Genomic DNA, 4,554 nt, shown 5'->3' with positions numbered 1-4,554 from the left:
ACAGGCTCCTCCTCAACCCACTTGGTGAATTTATCAACTGCCACCAGGAGATGTATCTTTTTATCCTTAGACCTTTTGAAAGGTCCCACCATGTCAAGCCCCCAGACCGCAAACGGCCAAGTGATTGGAATCATCCGAAGCTCTTGAGCTGGCACATGGGCTCGTCGTGCAAATTTTTGACATCCATCACATCTGCCGACCAGATCTTCTGCATCAGCGTGAGCCGTCAACCAGTAAAAACTGTGATGAAACGCCTTGGCCAATAAAGATTTTAACCCAGCGTGATGACCGCAATCGCCTTCGTGGATCTCACAAAGGATTTCTTGACCTTCTTCGGGGGAAACACACCGTTGAAACGCTTCGGAAACACTGCGATGATATAACTCTCCATCCGAAATCGTCATGGACTTAGATCGCCGGGTTATCTGTCGAGCCAGGGTCTCATCCGCTGGCAACTCTCCCTGGATCATGTAAGCCAAGAATGGCACCGTCCAATCTGGGATGACATGAAGAGCCGCTACCAACTGCGCCTCCGGTTCAGGAACAACTAAATCTTCTTCGGTGGGCAACTTGACAGAGGGGTTATGCAAAACATCTAAAAAGGTATTAGGTGGCACCGGCTTACGCTGAGACCCCAGCCGGCTTAAAGCATCAGCTGCTTCGTTCTTTCGACAGTCAATGTGTTCCACCTGATAACCTTTAAAATATCCTGCAACAGCATCAACCTCTCGGCGATAAGCCGCCATGAGAGGGTCCTTGGAATCCCACATGCCAGATACCTGTTGATGAAGAAGTATCAGGGCAGATGGCTGTCTCCCCGCCTTCCACCGATCCTTCGGAGTATTCATCATCGTGGATGCAGCCTACGAAGGCATGTTTCACGATAGATTGAACATGGGTGGTCCTGGCGCGCTGAGCCGTTTCGATGAGGTTGGTGTGGACGTCCGGCTCAGGGCCCGACTTGCTGATCCGGCTGATGAAGACGTGAATGCCACCAAAGGGGACCCGGTACCCATACTTGATTGAGCCGGCCTCGGGGCCCCAGCCTTCGTCGTCGATGTAGAGCTTGCCGCGACGACTCTTGTAATCCGGCCCACAGCGTATCCCTTGAGCCCTTCGAAGTTTCCCTTCAAGAACTCAAATCCACCGTGCGCTGGCCCCACGGTGGGCGCCAACTGTCGTGGAGTTGACACGACAGATGTCCTAGAGCAAGGACTTAGTCGTAGGGCCATCGCACTAGGAAGCTTAAAGGGGTTAATCGGGACAAGGGGCACACGAGAGAGTTTTTATACTAGTTCAGCCCCTTATGATGAAGGTAAAAGCCTACGTCTAGTTGGGATTGATATTGCTAAAGCTTCGATCTCTAAGAGGCTCAACTCGTCGGCTTGGTTATCGATTTGGTTGTTTCTTTTCTAAGCCGCCACCGGGTCGTCCCCTTATATACATGGGTTGATGCCTGGCAGCCTACAGAGTCCCGGCCGGCTCATAATCATGTCCGGCTCGGTGAATTCCTTTACATGCCTTTCTTTACAAGTCTTTCCTTACATACGGCGGTTTACAATATCGGGCCTTAAGCCGGCCCCAGGCCTTTGGGCCTTCTATATGTTTAATAAACTATCATCTTGAATGTATATTGGGCTTCTTATGTAATCCGCCATTAGGGTTGACCTGGCCCCTCCTGGGCCGGTCATACTGGTAGTAATATCCCGAACATCCAGGGTTGTCCTTTGCTACAAAAAGGATTGGGCCATCTTGCTACACTTTATTTACTTTTGTTACTTGTTACTCGTTACAAATTATCCTATCACAAAACTATCTGTTACCTATTATTTCAGTTCTTGCAGAGAATACCTTGCTGAAAACCGCTTATCATTTCCTTCTGCTCCTCGTTGGGTTCGACACTCTTACTTATCGAATGGACTATGATAGATCCCCTATAATTGTGGGTCATCAAGACTCTTTTATGGCACCGTTGCTGGGGAGTGAAGTGCCTTTGGTAGGTGGAATTTGGTAAGGAAAAAATTTATATAGTGTGCTGAAATTTACTGTCATTTGTTACTATGGAAAGTAATCCTCTGAGGAGCTTGTTCGGGGTATCTTCACCCCGACTAGTAGAGCAAAGAGTTGCTCCTCAACCTACTGAACCTACTGAAAATGAAAATGAAAATGAAAATGTCTGCTTTGAAATTCCTTCGGGTATGATAGAAAAACTACTAGCTAATCCTTTTGCAGGAGACGGAACAATGCATCCTGATGAGCACCTAATATATGTGGATGAAGTTTGTGGATTATTTAAGCTTGCAGGTGTACCCAGAGATGTTATTAAGAAGAAGGTCTTCCCTTTATCTTTGAAGGGAGATGCATTGACATGGTATAGGCTACGTGATGATACGGGGTCATGGAACTACAAATGATCGAAATTGGAATTTCATCAGAAGTTTTATCCTATGCATCTTGTTCATCGTGATCGCAATTATATATATAATTTTTGGCCTCGCAAAAGGAGAAAGCATCGCTCAAGCTTGGGAGAGGCTTAAATCAATGTTATATTCATGCCCCAATCATGAGCTCTCAAGAGAAATGATTATTCAAAATTTATGTGCTCGGCTTTCTGATAACAATCGCACCATGCTCGATACTTCTTGTGTTGGCTCTTTTATGATGAAGACTACTGAATTCAAATGGGATTTATTGGAAAGAATTAAACGCAACTCTGAAGATTGGGACCTCGACGAAGGTAAGGAGTCAGGTATGACACCTAAGTATGATTGTGTTAAATCTTTTATGGATACCGATGTTTTCCGTAAATTTAGCACTAAATATGGACTTGACTCTGAGATAGTAGCTTCTTTCTGTGAATCTTTTGCTACTCATGTTGATCTCCCTAGGGAGAAGTGGTTTAAATATCATCCTCCCATAGAAGTAAAAGTAGCTGCACCTATTAAAGTTGAAGAAAAGACTGTCACTTATAATGATCCTATTGTTCCTACTGCTTATGTTGAGAAACCATCTTTTCCTGTTAGGATAAAAGATCATGCTAAAGCTTCAACTGTGGTTCGTAAAAGCAATGTTAGAACTTATACACCTCCTGAGCAAGTTAAAGTTGAACCTAATATTGCTATTGTTAAAGATCTCTTGTCTGATAATATTGATGGGCATGTTATTCATTTTTGTGATGAGACTGCTAGAATTGCTAAACCTTGTGCTAAAGATAAGCATAGACCCATGGTAGGCATGCCTGTTATTTCTGTTAAAATAGGAGATCATTGTTATCATGGCTTGTGTGATATGGGTGCTAGTGCTAGTGCAATACCTATTGATTTATACAAAGAAATTATGCATGATATTGCACCTACTGAGTTAGAAGATATTGATGTCACAATTAAACTTGCCAATAGAGATACTATTTCACCAATTGGAATTGTTAGAGATGTTGAAGTCTTGTGTGGGAAAACTAGATATCCTGCTAATTTTCTTGTTCTTCATTCCCCACAAGATAGCTTTTGTCCCATTATATCTGGCAAACCCTTCTTGAACATAGTTAATGCTAAGATAGATTGCAAAAAGGATGCTGTTACTATTGGATTAGGTGATATGTCTCATGAATTTAATTTCTCTAAATTTCATAGACAACACCGTGAAGAGGAATTGCCTAGTAAAGATGAAATTATTGGTCTTGCTTCTATTGCCGTACCTCCTAGTGATCCTTTTGAACAATATTTGCTAGACCATGAAAATGATATGTTTATGAATGAAAGAAGGGAAATAGATGAAGTGTTCTTTAAACAGGAACCCATCCTGAAACACAATTTGCCTACCGAAATCCTAGGGGATCCTCCTCCACCCAAGGGTGATTCCATGTTTGAGCTCAAACCGTTACCTGATACTCTTAAATATGCTTATCTTGATGAGAAAAAGATATATCCTATTATTATTAGTGCTAACCTTTCAGAGCACGAAGAAGAGAGATTATTGAAAACTCTGAAGAAGCACTGTGCTGCTATTGGATATACTCTTGATGATCTTAAGGGCATTAGTCTCACTCTGTGTCAACACAAAATAAATTTGGAGGAAGATGCCAAACCAGTTCGTGATCATCAACGACGGCTGAATCCTAAGATGAAGGAAGTGGTAAGAAAGGAAATACTAAATCTTCTTGAGGCATGTATAATTTATCCCGTTGCTGATAGTCAGTGGGTAAGTCTTGTCCATTGTGTCCCTAAGAAGGGAGGTATTACTGTCGTTCCTAATGATAAAGATGAATTGATCCCGCAAAGAATTATTATAGGTTATAGGATGGTAATTGATTTCCACAAATTAAATAAAGCTACTAAAAAGATCATTACCCCTTACCTTTTATCGATCAAATGCTAGAAAGATTATCCAAACATACACATTTTTGCTTTCTAGATGGTTATTCCGGTTTCTCTCAAATACCTGTGTCAGCCAAGGATCAATCAAAGACTACTTTTACTTGCCCTTTTGCTACTTTTGCTTATAGATGTATGCCTTTTGGTTTATGTAATGCACCTGCTACCTTTCAAAGATGCATGA

This window comes from Triticum urartu, chromosome 6, assembly GCF_003073215.2.
Source record: "Triticum urartu cultivar G1812 chromosome 6, Tu2.1, whole genome shotgun sequence".
Classification (NCBI taxonomy): domain Eukaryota; kingdom Viridiplantae; phylum Streptophyta; class Magnoliopsida; order Poales; family Poaceae; genus Triticum; species Triticum urartu.
The sequence above is the reverse complement of the archived record's forward strand: the minus strand, read 5'-3'. Positions refer to the sequence as shown.